The 17861-nt window shown below is 42.4% G+C and overlaps 1 long non-coding RNA gene across 2 annotated transcripts; it reads left to right on the top strand.

Moving 5' to 3' along the window:
* Positions 1 to 10738: 10738 nt before the first annotated feature.
* LOC126583567 (uncharacterized) lies at positions 10739 to 12448 on the top strand. Of its 2 annotated transcripts, none has more exons than XR_007609764.1 (3): positions 10739 to 10851; positions 11276 to 11342; positions 12148 to 12448. It is a non-coding gene; the product is annotated as an uncharacterized LOC126583567 (long non-coding RNA). The 2 variants fall into 2 exon arrangements; XR_007609765.1 differs by lacking the exon at positions 10739 to 10851 and adding an exon at positions 10860 to 11176.
* The last annotated feature ends 5413 nt before the right edge of the window (positions 12449 to 17861 follow it).

Raw genomic sequence — 17861 nt, 5'->3', positions numbered from 1 at the left:
TTCTAAAAGAATTTTCAACTTCTTGTGATGCAAGGAACAGACAGAGAGAAGATGAGAGAAAAAAAAACGACTTGGAATTTGAGTTCTCTAAGTAAATTTAACTCCAACCAATCAAATCATATTTGAGTGAACTACTCTCTCACACAAAAATTGTGACAAAGAAAAAGGTCCCCAAAACAGGTCCAAATCCGACCAGAAAATTTGGTGAAAATGGAGCACTTACATGCTTGATGCATGGATGGACCCCATCATCACCAATGCCCTAAATGCTTTGTTCTTCTTGCTTACATGAAACTGAAAGTGCTCAAATTAGGTCGGAGAGCCCATGGAATCCTTTTTAGTGCTTTTACACATATACATGCAGAAAAACCTTTACTCACTCATAATTTTAAGCAAGTGGACGTTCATCATCGACATCATATAGACAACTAAAAAAACCTAGCTCCCGACGTGCATATAGGGATGTAATCAAGTTGGTTAAGACAATGTAGTTTCTACTTCAACTTAAGTTCGAATCCCTTTTATCATAGTTTAGGTTAAATTAAATTATCATTGGAATTAAAAAAAAAACAAAAGGGAACTTGGCAAATTATCGAAAATCAAGTCTCAGTTGTTGAAAAAATCATAATTAAATCGATTACATACTAAAAAAAATTGATCATTAGAGGCCTGTATCTCAAAAAAAAAAAAAAAAAAAAACATAAACTTATTGTTCCATTAATATTCTGAATAGGAACAAGATAAGATTCATAAGAAGATGATCTGCTTACGACAAATGATTCCCATATATAATAATTATGTATTAAAAAATGAAACAGAGGTGCATGATTGTGAAGGAAGGCAGGCATTCACATCATGCTAGCTGAATGTGGAGGAGGAGTGAAGAGAATTGTGCACGTATTAAGATTGAAGCAGTAGACGCCAAGAAGGAAAGAGAGAGTAGGGCTAGCTAAAAGCTAAGTGCAAATCCAACTTGAGAAATGCTAAAGTACTCTCTTAAACTCGTCATTTTATGTTTTTTACATAATATTTTATAATGTTGACATAATAATTAACGTTAAATTATAAAGTGTCATCGGAAAGTTCATGAATAATTCCACTTTTAAAAGAATCCCCCTAACATTTCTCATCCAACTTTGTGTCACTTTAATATTAACTTTCTTTTTCGCGTGGTCACAACTTTTTGTTTCTTGTTGCATCAACTTTGGGATTTTTCGCATCCAAGTAGAGATATTTGACATCAAATAGTTGAATCCCATTACCTTGAGTGATCGATCAACTCTTTCACTTATCACTTCAGTTGCCCCAAAATAATATCCAACTGTTGTTCTTACTATTTTTATCAAATTCCCCATGGTATTCAATTGCACACAGTAGATACGTGCTTGTGAAAATAGTATTTTCTTTATAAAGAACAACCAACGGACCAGATTATAGATGACATATGCATGAGTGAAAAAAAAAAATTAGGTTTTCAGGATTATGAAGTTAATGAGGGCCAAGTGTTCGATTTGAATTCATAATATGTATTTTAAGAGAACGGCGAGACTGCCAAGAATTTGCACTACTTTATATATGGGCCTTTTGGCCGACTCGTTACATTTAATTTAGGGTAAATTACTCAATATCCCCTCAGATTTGAAGTTTATTACAATTTCGTACATCTTTAAAACATTTCACTTGCATACATCATCTACTATTTTATTTCAATATAATACATCTGTTACATTTTTCATCCATTAATTTGTTAAGAGCTGACATGATTGCCACATTTGTACCACGTGGCTGCCATCTATGTGTCACATGTTTTTTATTTTTAAAAACTTGAATCTTCTGAAGGAAACAAAAAAACAAAAACAAAAAAAAAAAAAACCCAAAAATCCCCCGACCCAATTTTCTCCATCTCCTCCCACTTCACCTCCCATTCTTTCTCCCTCCTCTTCTCCCTCCAAACCCCCATAAATTTCAACACTTCTTCCAGAACCCACAAATCAAAATGAGCTCTCAATCCAAAAAAAAAAAAACCCCAAAATTTCATGTATTTCGAAATTTTATTTCCCAAAATTCAAAACCATCATTTTTTTCCGTGTCAACCTACCTGAGGACAAGGAGGGCGGTGAAGAGAGTGGGCAGCTCCAACTCCAAGATCCGGATTTTGACCATAGCCAACAATCTTTGAGCAACTACTTCCACCCGATCCTAGCCAACAATCTCATCTTCCCATTGCAACCACCTTCATCCCCCACATCCCACAAATGACGAACCAGTAGTGGTGTTGATGAAATTTGAGGCTACAGCACCCAACCCACTTCCTGCAAATTGGTTTCCAACCACCACCAAAACCCCAAATCCCTATAATCCCCAAATTAGCCAGGGGTCATTTTCTAATTTGTTTGAAGTTTGAGTGGGTGGTTGTGATGGAAAAAGAATGAGGAGATTGAGGCGGTTGCCCCCAAACCCCAACCACCACCAACACCGGCTACGGCAGCCAACAACTAAGATTTGTGGTCCTCGTGCTCGGCGGGTTCCTGCGGCTTCACACTCACTACATCTAGCGTCTCAGCAAGGTGAAGGGGTGGGTGATGGGTGATGGGTGATGGGGGATGGGAGATGGGAGATGGGGACGGGCTCAGGTAGGGGTGGGTGATGGGGATGGGAGAAGGGGATGGGCTCGGGTGGGGAAGAAGAAGGGGATTTTTGGTTTTTTTTTTTTTTTCAAAAGATTCAAGTTTTAAAAAAAAATATTTTTTTGCCACATGGCCCACAGGTGGCAGCCACGTGATACAAATGTGGCAGCCACATCAGCTCTTAACGGATCAATAGATGGAAAATGTAATGGATGTACTATATTGAAATAAAATAATAGGTGAGGTATGGAAGTGAAATGTTTTAAAGATGTTGTATGTGGTTGTAATAGACCTTAAACCTGATGGGGGTATTATGTAATTTACCCTTTAATTTATTTTCATTTCAAAATTAATATTTTGTAGGAGTATTATAAGGTTGTACTCATACGAAGATCTTATATTATTTTTATTGTTTTCACCGCGTTATTTCTACATAAATTCTTACGCACAATGGATTATTTTGTTCTTTTTTAACCGTATGCTCTTAAAATTAAATATTTTAATTTTTTATGCACTCAGATGTATAAACACATTACTCGCTGAAGCATATATCACTTTTAATAACTTAAACCAAGATCATCTCTCTCTCTTCTCATGGTAAGAGGTAGATCATTTAGATCTATTACTTTAAAGCTGATAGAGGAAGCGTTGAATTAGCAATGTCAAAATAAAGTGACGCTTAAATACGCTGGAGAATCTCCACAAAAGGATCTGCAGATCGATGGTGCAACAGTGGAGAACTTGCGGGCCAATGTTATAGATAGTAAAATAATGTTATATATATAATCGGTGGAGATTCATGCAAATATATATACAATATAATTAAGTACAAACCATCACCCGAGGCCAGAAAATCCGGGTTTTATGCAGCTTCTTACACCTTCTACAGGTCAGCTCTCAGCTCAGCAGCTCAAGATTGCATCACCAAATTCAAATTATTACTTGTTTGATCAAAATAAAAAAATCGAGAGTATTACTTTGACCAAAAACAAATCCAAATTATACATGATTTTTTCTTTCTTTAATTTCCAACATGGAGTAGAGGATTTATAATTTTTCGTGGGGTTACTGCATAATCAAGATTGTAATAGGACAAGAACTTATCAATGTGATTAGTGCGTACGCACCTCAAGTAGGGTTGGATACGAGTTCGAAGGAGAAATTTTGGGAAGATCTTGGAGACTTGGTGCAAGGAATTGCTCAGACGGAGAAGTTATTTATAGGAGGAGATTTAAATGGACACGTGGGCAGGGAGACAGGCAACTATGGAGGTTTTCATGGTGGTCATGGTTTTGGGGAGAGAAACGAGGATGGGGAAGCTATCTTGGATTTTGCAATGGCATATGATCTCTTCTTAGCCAACACCTTCTTTAAGAAGAGAGAAGAACATGTGATCACCTACAAGAGTGGGTCGTCAAAAACACAAATAGATTTTCTTCTAATGAGGAAAGGGGATCGTATAACTTGTAAGGATTGCAAAGTTATACCAGGAGAGAGCGTGGCTAATCAACATCGCTTGTTGGTGATGGATGTACATATCAAAAGAGTAAGACAAAAGAACAAGACTTGGAAGTGCCCAAGGACTAGATGGTGGAATCTAAAAGAAGAAAAACAAGCCATTTTCAAAGAGAAGGTAATCACCCAATGTGTGTGGGATAGAGAGGGGGAAGCTAGCCAAATGTGGGATTCCATGGCTAGTTGTATCCGAAAAGTAGCAAAAGAGGTATTAGGAGAGTCCAAGGGCTTTGCCCCACACCAAAAGGAATCTTGGTGGTGGAATGAGGAGGTACAAACAAAGGTGAAGGCTAAGAAGGAATGTTGTAAAGCCTTATACAAGGAGAGGACCGATGAAAATGGTGAAAGGTATAGAAAAGCGAAGCAAGAGGCGAAGAAAGCTGTCAGAGAAGCTAAGTTAGCGGCTTACGACGATATGTATAAACGACTAGATACCAAAGAAGGAGAGTTGGATATCTATAAACTATCTAGAGCAAGGGAAAAGAAGACAAGGGACCTAAACCAAGTGAGGTGCATCAAGGATGAGGATGGAAAGGTTCTTGCTACAGAGAACGCGGTTAAAGACAGATGGAGAGGTTATTTTCATAATCTTTTCAATGAAGGACATGAAATGAGGGCTTCTTTAGGGGAGTTGAGTAACTCAGAAGAGTGTAGAAACTACTCTTTTTATCGTCGAATCCGGAAGGAAGAAGTGGTTGTAGCTTTGAAGAAGATGAAGCATAAAAAAGCAATAGGCCCAGACGATATACCAATCGAAGTGTGGAAACTTTTGGGAGAGACAGGTATAACATGGCTCACTGACCTTTTCAATAGGATTTTGAAAACGAAGAAGATGCCAAATGAGTGGCGAACGAGCACTTTGGTGCCTATCTACAAGAATAAGGGCGACGTACAAAATTGCATGAACTATAGGGGTATTAAGCTAATGAGTCATACAATGAAGCTCTGGGAGAGAGTCATTGAGCATAGATTGAGGCAAGAGACACGGGTTTCGGACAACCAATTCGGGTTCATGCCAGGGCGCTCAACCATGGAGGCAATCTATCTCTTACGAAGATTGATGGAAAGATATAGAGATGGGAAAAAGGATTTACACATGGTCTTTATAGATTTGGAAAAAGCGTATGATAGGGTCCCAAGAGACATTCTTTGGAGGATTTTAGAGAAGAAAGGAGTACGAGTAGCATATATCCAAGCTATAAAGGATATGTATGAAGAAGCAAAGACTGCCGTAAGAACTCATGAAGGACAAACCGAAAGCTTTCCCATAACTGTAGGATTACATCAAGGCTCATCCTTAAGTCCTTACCTTTTTGCGTTGGTAATGGATGAGTTAACAGGACATATTCAAGATGATATTCCTTGGTGTATGCTTTTCGCAGACGATATAGTGTTGATAGATGAAACTCAGGAAGGGGTAAATGCAAAGCTTAACCTTTGGAGAGAAGTGTTGGAATCTAAAGGTCTTCGCCTAAGCCGATCAAAGACAGAATATATGGAGTGCAAGTTCAGTGCAAATAGAGGCCAAAACGAGTTAGGGGTGAGGATCGGAGATCAAGAAATACCAAAGAGCGACCGTTTTCGTTACCTAGGATCTATCTTGCAAAAGAACGGAGAATTAGATGGAGATCTCAACCATAGAATACAAGCTGGATGGATGAAGTGGAAGAGTGCATCCGGCGTGTTGTGGGACCGCCGTATGCCACTGAAGCTCAAGGGAAAATTTTATAGGACGGCAATAAGGCCGGCGATGCTGTATGGCACAGAATGTTGGGCGGTGAAACATCAACACGTACACAAAATGGGTGTAGCGGAGATGAGGATGCTTCGTTGGATGTGTGGGCACACGAGAAAGGATAAGATTAGGAATGAGGATATCCGGGGTAAAGTAGGAGTAGCCGAAATTGAAGGAAAGATGAGAGAAAATCGGTTACGGTGGTTTGGACATGTGCAAAGAAGGCCTACTGACGCTCCGATTAGAAGATGCGACTATGGGACAGAGGTTCAGGGCCAAAGGGGTAGAGGAAGACCTAGGAAAACTTTGGAAGAGACTCTAAGAAAAGACTTAGAGTACTTGGATCTAACGAAGGACATGACACAGGATCGAGCACAATGGCGTTCTAAGATTCATATAGCCGATCCCACTCAGTGACTTGGATTTTCCAAGTCTCCAACCGAGAAGTTTTCCTCACTCGGGAAATTAAGGGAACACTACCCCAACCTACATGCTCCACTCAGAAAGCTTCAACTTACAAGCTTCAACAAAAGAAAATTCAAAGAACTTAGCGAAGAAGGCTTTGGTGTATTTAACACAATACGTTGAAATGAAGGAAAGCTTATTTATTGATATCCCCGATAAGCTACAAATATGTACATATACATGAGTCAAAATAAACACACAAGAGGGAGCCTTCACAAAGGTTGCTTAGGAGAAGTCTCAGCAGTCGGTAGAGCCCCAGAAAGAGAAGGCACCGGAGGGGGATCATTTGGAGCCTCAGTACTGGACAGAACCCTAGAAGGAGGAGGCATCAGAGGTTGATCATTTGGAGCTTCATTACGCGGTACAGCCCCAGAAGACGAAGGCAATAAATGCCTTTGGAACAAACCCACAAATCTCTGATGATCAAGTAAAACCTGACCATCAGTTTCCTTCATCTGGTCAAGCTTCTTCTTCATGTTTGTAGCATAGTCATGTGCGAGCCGGTGCAACTGTTTATTCTCATGCTTGAGCCCCCTAATCTCCTGTTTGAGACTCATCACTTCAGCCGCCAATGATTCAACTTGGCGGGTTCGAGCAAATAGGCGTTGGGCCATATTAGACACAGAACCTGCACACTGAACACTGAGAGCCAGCGAATCCTTAACAGCTAACTCATCAGACCGTTTGGAAAGTAGTCTGTTATCTTTGGGAGTGAGAAGGTTCCTGGCCACCACCGCAGCGGTCATATCATTCTTCATCACGGAATCCCCAACGGTAAGAGGACCAGTAGGGGAGATGAAGGATGGGCGCCATATGTTGTCTGGAGAAGGCGGGGCTGCCTCTTCAACAAGGTTCAAGTCAAAACGACGGTCGGAGGGGCCAGACATTTTCAAAGGTGTTGAAGAGAGAAGAGGTCGGACAAATCAAGATCTTAGAAGTGCAAGAATGAAGCTTCTACTGGTGGAGATTCAAGTGTGCTTTGGAACTTAATGCCAGCCCCTATAAAAATCTGCACTCGACGGAGCTTCAGAAATCGAAGAGGCGCCTGCTCAGAAATCGAAGAGGCGTTTGCTTTCTCAAAAGCTGGGCTGCTTAGAGATCACGAGGGTTGATCTCAGAAATCGAAGAGGCGTTTGCTTTCTCAAAAGTTGGGCTGCTCAAAGACCACGAAGGCCGATCTCAGAAATCGAAGAGGCGCTCGCTTTCTCAAAAGCTGGGCTACCCAGAGACCACGAGGGCCGATCTCAGAAATCGAAGAAGCACCTACTTTTTCAGCCTTGTCAGCACCTGTCACACGCACACTCAGCTTTGCGGAAATTATAGGCATTCTGTCAAAGACTTCTGGGGAAGTAGAAAACACATGAATCTTACTGTTCAATCACCCACTTCCCACACGCAACAATAGCTCATGGGTACCACAGATAACTTTGCCAAAGTTCTCTGCCAAAGTTGAGCACGTGAAGCTTGCAGCTCCCACTACATCGCTCTGACCAAGAAGGGTAAAAGAATAGCAATTTTAACACTCCCAACAAGATTGCTTGCTCCAAAATCGAAGAGGCACCGCCCTCCGAATCTCGAGAGCCAGACTCCCAACATGATTACTTTCTCAAAAATCGAAGAGACACTTGTTTATACCATATTTAGGGCCTCGTATTTAGATCTCGTACAAATACTCAGGGGACTTAAATGTAATTATGGGATAAAGGAAGGGGCAAATATGTAATAAGTGAGGAGTCCTTATTCTATAAAAGGACCCCTCACCCTCACAATTGAAGAGGCCTCACTCTCACCCTCAGAGGCCATTTCTGAAGCCTCTCACCCCCTCTCAAAGCTTCCTCACACCCCCTAAGCTCTAAGCTCTCTCTCCCTCTTCAACAGAGAAACATAATACAATCAGTGTGGACGTAGCCCAAACCTTGGGGTGAACCACGATAACTCTTGTGTCATTTACATTTCTTGCAGATTCACGGTCGGATTTACGTTGTTCCAAGACATCCAGTTTTGTGCATCAACATTTGGCGCCGTCTGTGGGAAACGACACAAAAAACTATGTCGGTTTTCTTTCATTTTTTCACTTCCATCGTGAATCTGCAGAATATGCAAATCTGCAAAATCCGTTTCAAATCTCCAAACACCAATCAACTCAGCTCAAGAAAACCTCAACTCATCATTGTTTATTTCACAATGAGCTTCTCTGCTACTTCAATCTATGCCGTCCATCACAACATCATTACGGTAATAAACACAAACCCAACAACCTCCTCAATTAGGCATCGACTTCTTCTTCCCCAGAAAGAGACCAAAAATGGCTGTGCTCATTATTCTGTCTGTCGCCGGAGCTAGTATTGGATACCGGCTCTCCGACGACCTCCAAAAGCTGGGTTGTCTCCAACCTAGCCTCTGATTCTCCATAATTTCATGGATCTCGGGATCCGAAACCTGTAATCCCCCATCGAAATTACCCACGCCAGAAAAAGTCCAATTATTTACAGATAAGGAAACGCAACTTCGTCTTCCAAAAACCTTCTTTTCAGCCGCGAGCTCCGAGCTTCCATTTTTCAAATGGCCGTTGGGGTCGGCAACTGCTGCTTCTCTGCGCTCACCTCACCTCCACTGTTAAAATTTGCTCTTCCGTCTCTGTCCAACCCTTCTTCGACACGTGGCTCTGTTCCGGTAGCTACCAGTACCAAGCTCTTAAGCCCGTCAGCCAGGGCATGAGAGAACGAGCTTCCAGTTCGTGAAAGGGCTCACCGTCGTCGCATCTGTCGTCCGCTGATAAATATCAACCGGAGGGAGAAAGCGTTCCTAATAAGTTTAGCAGAAATGGTAGAGGGAAGAAGGAGCAATCCCAATCGGTGGCGTACAGAGGTTCGGAGTGCAACGAAAAGAGCAGAAGAAGTCTGTACTTAATCAGAAAGAGCAGCAGGTTGAATCGAAAAGTCTCCAGGATGCCGATTTTCTCAATGCCGTTGTTAAGGTTTACTGCACCCATACCGCGCCCAACTACTCCCTTCCTTGGCAAAAACGAAGACAATATACAAGTACAGGCAGTGCTTTTATGATTGGTGATGGGTGTTGATGCAGTGTTTTCTCGAACCTGACAGAGGAGACGCGTCATTTGATTACAGGCTCCGAATGCGAAGAGGCGAGAAACCATTGTGATTCCGAGTTTCTAATGCCGCAATCGAAACGTGGAGGAACCGTGGACGACAGTGAGACGGTGAAGGGACCTGTTCTCGATAAGAATGCGAGCCACGCTGCTGGTGGGCCGACAAAGATGGAGAAGATGATGAAGTTACTGTGATGGTGGAGTCTCGTTTGTGTTATTCTCTTTTGTTCTCCTTTGTGTTGTCTGCCACATGCCTAAAGGAATAAGATAAAAAGAAACAGAAACAAAAGCAAAAGTGAAAAGAAAAAAAAAAAGAGAAAAGGGAAAGTAAAAGCAAAAGCAAGTGAGTGTGTCTGGAAGTGGAGAGATCAAAGAGGGAACAGAAAAGAAAAAGGGAGAATCATGGGGAACACATGGTGGGCAACACAAAAAGAGAAAAGAAAAAGGAAGGCTCCCTCGGGAGCACATAGCAAAGCAAAAAAAGAGAAGAAAAGCAGAAAAGCAATGGGGAACAAAGCAGAAAAGAGAAAGCAAAAAGAAAGTAAAAGTGAGGAATAAACATCCCATCAAAATAATGTGATTTACTTTTGTTATTTCTGAATGATGTAATTTATCTTTCGGAGACATATGTATAAACCCCATCAGAGGGTAATATGTATAAACCCCATCAGAGGGTCAAAAAAAAAAAAAAAAAGAAAAAGAAAGTGGAAAGCAAAAGCAAAGCAAAGTAAAAGAGCAAAGCAGAAAGCATGGCTACCCTTTCAACATAAGATTTGCGGTGGAAAAGAGCAAAGCAAAAAATATGGCTACCCTGTCACAGCCCGTCCCGGAGGTACTTTTGACGGGAATGTGAAATGACAGAATTGCCCTTATTGGACATTAAGGTACGTAGGTACATAGCGTTATTTTGAAAATAGCATTGGTTGGATGGGATTTTATTGGAAATTGATTTTTGGTATGTTTGGTTAGGATGAAATGGAGGGTGTGGATTAATTTGGACCACACATGACCTTCCTCTCTCCCTCTCCTTTCCCTGTGCTTTCCCTGTCTCTGTCTCTCTCTCTCGACTTCACACACACACACCCATATCGTACGGACCTTCACCCAAAACCCTTCGAAACTCAACGGATCGGGGCAAATAAGGTATGTATCTTCATCGTTTTGACGTCCTGAGTTCATTGGTGCTAGTTTTAGGAAGTGAAACCTTTGATTTCATGTAGATCCCGAACCTCCATTTTCGAGGTACTGTTCATGCGAACGTAAAATGTTGTGTTTCAGGAGGTTTCAAGCTTGTGGTGAGCTTTAGGAGGTCCTAAGGAAGCTCGGGGACATTCGTTGGAGAGTTTTGGACGTCGGGATCGTAGGTTTCAAGTTTGGCCGAAATCTTTGGTTTTTGCAAGGTGAGATTTCGTAGTTTTTAGGCCCTAAAACTAGTCCAACGTGATAGTACACTCTTAGGGCTTCAATTTGGTATAAAATACGAAGAAAATGGGTGAAAAACGAAGGAGAACAGTGAGTTTGAAAATCGGCCGGAGTTCGGCCGGAGTCCGGCCACCGGAGAACCAGTCCGGCGAGGCCCTGCGAAGAAGACGACACGTGCGCTGCACGTGCTGCGCGTGGCCAGCGCGTGGACCCGTGCCACGTGTGGCGCGTGGGGGCGCGTGGGGCTTCCAAAATTTTTTCTGAAAATTTCTCGACGCTCGTGACGTCGAGTAGGTCGATGTGGTATATTCATATACCAAAATTGAGCATCGTATGAGAAGTTATTTCGAATTATTGGTGATATGCTTAAAATTAATGATTTTATAGTTGTTTCGCATATAGGTGAGACGTATCCCGAGGACGACCGCATCCAGGGACGCCACGGGGGTTACGACCCGTCGACTTATCAGTGAGTGGGCAGTTTTGTTTTCGTATTACCTATATACTACTGTTTTTCCCAGAAAATGTTTTATATGAAAATATGTTTTGAACATGCCATGCATAGAATTATTTGAAAATCATGGATTGGTTTATGAATTATATGATTGATATATGATGCATACATATTGCATGGTGCTGTGGAGGCAAAGGTAAGTCAGGTGAGTTCATTTATGCATTGAATTGGTTGATGTTGATATAATTTGAGCTCATAATCTGCACCCTAGGTGTTAGTGCTTATTTTATTCACCACACCGCACGCTCGCCTTGGATCCAAGTAGGTGGATGTCGTACAGACCATGTGAGGGTTCCGACATGCTAGTCGTACAGATCACTAGGCGTGATTCCGACTAGTGGGTGACCTTAGTTATGCGCGCTGATGATATGATGAGAGAAGCACTAGAGCGTATTTTTACACCTTTCATCGTATAGACTACCTTACGTAGTTCCGAGTGATGTGCAGAGTAGGGCCGTATAGGTCACTGTGGTGACTCCGGCTTAGTGGGATTTGAGCTATTGAATTAATCGTATAGGACCAACTGCAGGGTCTCCGATTGATTCCTTATTTCACCTGATTTATATTTTGATTTATGGCATGGCATGTTTCTTGAAAATGTTAAAGATTTGAGATTTTAAATGTTGAGATTTTATATGGTTATATATTTCTGGGAAAGTATACAGGTTTTTACGGCGAGGGGATATAATTGTTTTAATGAAATGTTTTGGAAAACTAATTTGTTTTACTGACCCACTCATTTTGTTTTGCGCCCCTCCAGGTTCTAGTTTAGCGGTGGTTGGCTCACGAGGTCCTTTCCGGCTTTCTGACAGATTTGGGACATGTAGGACTCACCTGAGGGTGATGTATTCTTATTTTAGTCCTACTTGACTGCAGATAACCTATGCTCTGAACTTATGTGGTTACTTGTAAACTCGTCCGGTTATGTCCGTATGTGGTTATGTTAAGTTTGGTTTGAATTTCTGTTGTTATATGTTGTTATTACGCTTCCGTGTCGTGCTTATGGTTACGTCACGCCCACGTGACGGCCAGCACACCTGGATCCTCCGGATCAGGGTGTGTCAGTTTGGTATCAGAGCCTAGGTTGCAGTCCTGTAAATTTGTTAATGTCTTAACGATCTTTTGATGTTTTCTGTCAGAATCATGCCGCCTCGTAGAGAGCGTAGAGAGTCCCGCCGTACTTCTGAACCTAATTTCCCGGATATTACTCAGTTAGGGGAAGCGATGGCCCAGGCTTTACAGAATGTGATTCGTCCTCCCCCTCCTCCGAGGACACCTCTGGAGACCATGTACAACTTGAAGTTAGATCGGTTTATGGGTAATGAAAGTCATGAGGGGGCAGAGAAATGGCTTGATCATATTGAGAAAACCTTCCAGGTGATGCAGAGTCAGGGGAATCTCCCTGCTAATAGGTGGGTGGAGACCACCACTTGGTTTCTGGGTCGTGAACCAGCAGCATGGTGGATGAATCAGGCTAGGTACATGTCACCTGAGACGGCAGCCGACTGGAAAGTATTCAAGGAGCATTTTATGAAGAGATTCGTTCCTCCTGAGTATATTGACCGTAAGAAGCAGGAATTCACCAGGTTGAAATAGAGAAATATGTCGGCACATGAGTATTATAGAAAGTTTACTGATTTGTCTCGTTATGACACTGATACAGCTGGTAATCAGGGAGAGATGCTTCGACGTTTCAAGTTGGGATCTAAGAAGAAGTGGCGTACCTTTGCCAATGCACTCCCCTGCGCTGATTATCATGAGTATTTCGAGATTCTGGTTAGGATGGAGGACTCTGATAATCTTCCTGACAGTGAGGATGACGAGGACAAGAATGAGGGTCAGAAGAAGAATGACAAAGGTAAGGGTATTTCTATTCCTGGACCTCGACAGACTCAGAATTTTAAGAAGAGTGGAGTGAGTTCGAGCTCTTCTAGTGGGGGATATAGTTTTACTAGCCCGAGGAGAGGTGGTGGAAGATTTTCTGGTGGACCCAGATTTCAGGGTCAGAGGGATGCTGGTGGATCTGGCGCTCCATGGTGCCGCCGTTGTAACTTCCGTCACCATGGTGAGTGTAGGAGAGGTACTGGTGCCTGCTTTACGTGTGGGCAGATGGGACATCGGGTTTCTCAGTGCCCCCAGGGTCAACAGAGACCACAGCAGACCACTATACCACCTCCAGCACCAGTTCAGCAGAATTTGGGACCGGGTGGTTATGGCCAGCCGAGTCGTGGTGGTGCTTACCACTATCAGGGGGATGCTGCTCCGTATGCTCCCGGACCTTATCAGTATTCCCAGGAGCCTTACTCTCAGGCTGGATATTCTCAGGATTTTGGAGGTTATTCATCTTATTCCTCTATGCCAGCTGGTGGATCGCAGTGGCATCAGGGAGGCCAGCCCCGTCAGGGGGAAGTTGCTACTGGTGGTGCAGGATCATCCAGGCAGCCTAGTCAGCCAGGCCAGGGACGTAATCCTCGGGGACGAGGTAATCAGGGCAATAGAGGCCGAGGTGGACGACAGCAGGCTCAGGGGCGAATTAATCATATTTCCTTGCAGGAGGCTCAGAACCATCCAGACTTGATTATGGGTACGTTAAATGTTCTTGGTCATTTTGCTAAGGTTTTGATTGATTGTGGTGCTACGCACTCTGTGATTTCTCATACGTTTGCTCAAATAACCCAACCTCACCCTTCACCTCTAGGATTTGATTTAGAGTTTGCCATGCCTAGAGGAGATAAATGTTATGTGGATAGTGTGTATCTGGGGTGTCCAGTGATGGTTGAGGGCGTGATTATGTCCGCTGATCTTATTCCGTTAGATATTGTGGATTTTGATGTGATTTTAGGGGCCGATTGGTTACACCATAATCGTGCCCATATTGATTGTTATGGTAAATCAGTTACTTTTTATCGTCCTGGATTACCCGAGGTTACTTTTGTGGGCGAGAGAAGTGGGGTGAGACATGGAGTTATTTCTGCCATAAGGGCGAGGAAATTATTATCGAATGGTTGTCAGGGATATTTGGCACATGTGGTATTAAATGATGTTGCTCCTACTAGTATGGAAGAAGTTGGTGTGGTCAGACATTATCCGGATGTATTCCCTGATGATTTGCCGGGATTACCACCAGACAGGGAGGTGGAATTCTCTATTGATTTGCTTCCAGGTACGGACCCTATATCTCTGACTCCTTATAGAATGGCTCCTGCTGAGTTGAGGGAATTAAAAATCCAGTTGCAAGAATTACTTGATAAAGGTTTTATTCAACCTAGTTCTTCACCTTGGGGTGCCCCAGTATTATTTGTGAGAAAGAAGGATGGAACTTTTCGATTGTGTATTGATTATAGACAATTGAACCGGGTAACGATTAAAAACCGTTATCCATTGCCTCGCATTGATGATTTGTTCGATCAGCTGAAAGGTGCGTGTGTATTTTCTAAGATTGATTTGAGATCTGGATATTATCAATTGAAGATTAAAGAAGATGATGTACCTAAGACGGCTTTCCGAACTCGGTACGGACATTATGAATTTTCGGTTATGCCGTTTGGGTTGACTAATGCACCTGCAGCTTTTATGAGATTAATGAATGAGGTATTCCAGAAATATCTTGATAAATTCGTTATTGTTTTTATTGACGATATTCTGGTATACTCTAAGTCCCAAGCAGATCATATCCGACACCTTAATTTGGTGTTAAGGAAATTAAGGGAGCATCAGTTGTATGCCAAGTTCAGTAAATGTCAGTTTTGGTTGACTGAAGTGGCATTTTTGGGGCATGTTGTATCAGCTCAAGGTATTCAAGTTGATCCTCAAAAGATTGCAGCAGTGGAGAATTGGGAGCAACCTCGAACCGTCACGGAGGTACGAAGCTTTCTTGGCTTAGCAGGTTATTATCGACGGTTCGTTCAGGATTTCTCTATGATTGCTTTACCGTTGACAAAGTTGACCAGGAAGGATGTTAAATTTGAGTGGGATGAGAATTGTGAGCGGAGTTTTCAACAATTGAAGTATTGCCTCACTCATGCACCGGTGTTGGTACTTCCCGACGATAGCGGTAATTTTGAGATATATAGTGATGCTTCATTAAATGGTTTGGGATGTGTTTTGATGCAGCATAATAAGGTGATTGCCTATGCTTCTAGGCAGTTGAAAAATCATGAAAGGAACTATCCTACTCACGATCTTGAATTGGCAGCAATTGTTTTTGCTTTGAAAATTTGGAGACATTATTTGTATGGTGAGAAGTGTAAGATCTTCACTGATCATAAGAGTCTTCAGTACTTATTCACCCAGCATGATCTTAATCTTCGTCAGCGAAGGTGGATGGAATTGCTAAGTGATTATGATTGTTCTATTGAATACCATCCAGGTCGTGCTAATGTAGTAGCGGATGCACTGAGTAGGAAACCACAAGGTAGACTTAATGCCCTATATGCTAGTCGTGTTCCTCTTCTTGCTGAACTGAGGGCAACTGGAGTAAGATTGGAGTGGGAGAATCAAGGTGGAGCATTTCTTGCTAGTTTTCAAGTCAGGCCAGTTTTGGTGGAGCGTATACTTGCATCTCAAATGGTGGATGAAGAAATTCAGGAGTTGGTTCAGTTAAGAAGTGAAGGGAAAAAGAAAGACCTCAGAATTCGGGAATCAGATGGTATGCTCATGCAAGAAGACAGAATGTATGTTCCGAATAATGAGGAATTGAAGAAGGAAATTTTGGATGAAGCACATTGTTCAGCTTATGCGATGCATCCGGGAGGAACAAAAATGTATCATACCATTCGACCATTTTATTATTGGCCGGGTATGAAAAGAGAAATTGCAGAATATGTGAGCAGGTGTATTATTTGCCAGCAAGTGAAAGCAGAAAGGAAGAAGCCCTTTGGGCGAATGCAACCCCTTCCTGTTCCCCAGTGGAAATGGGAAAATATAACCATGGATTTCGTGTATAAACTTCCTCGTACGCGAAATGGATTTGATGGTATTTGGGTGATTGTGGATCGACTCACCAAGTCGGCGCATTTCATTCCAGTGAGGGAGAAATACCCTCTGAATAAATTGGCTAAGTTGTTTATTTCGAAGATTGTCAAGTATCATGGAGTCCCAGTAAATATTATCTCCGATCGAGACCCGAGGTTTACTTCTAAATTTTGGGTGGCTTTTCAGGAAGCTCTGGGTACTCAATTACTGTATAGCACAGCTTATCATCCTCAAACTGATGGGCAATCAGAGAGGACCATTCAGACGTTGGAAGATATGTTGAGATCTTCGGTATTACAATTTGGTGATTCTTGGCATGATCGTCTGGACTTAATGGAGTTTGCTTATAATAACAGTTTTCACTCGAGCATTGGTATGTCCCCATTCGAGGCACTTTATGGTAGGGCGTGTCGAACGCCATTATGTTGGTCTGAGGTTGGTGAACGGGTATTAGAAGACCCCGAGATCGTGGATGAGATGACTCAAAATGTTCAGGTAATTAAGTCAAACCTGAAAGCAGCCCAGGATCGACATAAGAGTTTAGCGGATCGGCATACTACTGATCGAGTGTATGATGTGGGTGATTGGGTATTCTTGAAATTGTCGCCTTGGAGAGGTGTGGTACGATTTGGGAAAAGAGGGAAGCTAAGTCCGAGATATATTGGACCTTATGTGATCATTGAAAGAGTTGGTGAAGTTGCCTACCGGTTGGAATTGCCTCCGGAGTTGTCTAAGGTCCATAATGTGTTCCACGTCTCTATGCTTCGGCATTATATTTCTGATCCTTCTCATGTGATCCCTCCTCAACCGTTAGAGATTAATCCGGATTTGACGTATGATGAGGAACCGGTCACTATCTTGGATTGGAAAGATAAGGTTCTAAGGAACAAGACGGTGAGTTTGGTCAAGGTGTTGTGGAGGAACCATTCTGCAGAGGAAGCTACTTGGGAGACGGAAGACCGGATGAGAGAGGTGTACCCAAGGTTATTTTACGAGTATTAATTGATTTATTTGGTTATGGGAATTTCGGGGACGAAATTCTATAAGGAGGGGAGATTGTCACAGCCCGTCCCGGAGGTACTTTTGACGGGAATGTGAAATGACAGAATTGCCCTTATTGGACATTAAGGTACGTAGGTACATAGCGTTATTTTGAAAATAGCATTGGTTGGATGGGATTTTATTGGAAATTGATTTTTGGTATGTTTGGTTAGGATGAAATGGAGGGTGTGGATTAATTTGGACCACACATGACCTTCCTCTCTCCCTCTCCTTTCCCTGTGCTTTCCCTGTCTCTGTCTCTCTCTCTCGACTTCACACACACACACCCATATCGTACGGACCTTCACCCAAAACCCTTCGAAACTCAACGGATCGGGGCAAATAAGGTATGTATCTTCATCGTTTTGACGTCCTGAGTTCATTGGTGCTAGTTTTAGGAAGTGAAACCTTTGATTTCACGTAGATCCCGAACCTCCATTTTCGAGGTACTGTTCATGC

This window comes from Malus sylvestris, chromosome 9 (assembly GCF_916048215.2).
Source record: "Malus sylvestris chromosome 9, drMalSylv7.2, whole genome shotgun sequence".
NCBI classification, from domain to species: Eukaryota; Viridiplantae; Streptophyta; class Magnoliopsida; order Rosales; family Rosaceae; genus Malus; species Malus sylvestris.
Note: the sequence above shows the minus strand (reverse complement) of the source record. Positions and strands in the feature narration are given on the sequence as shown.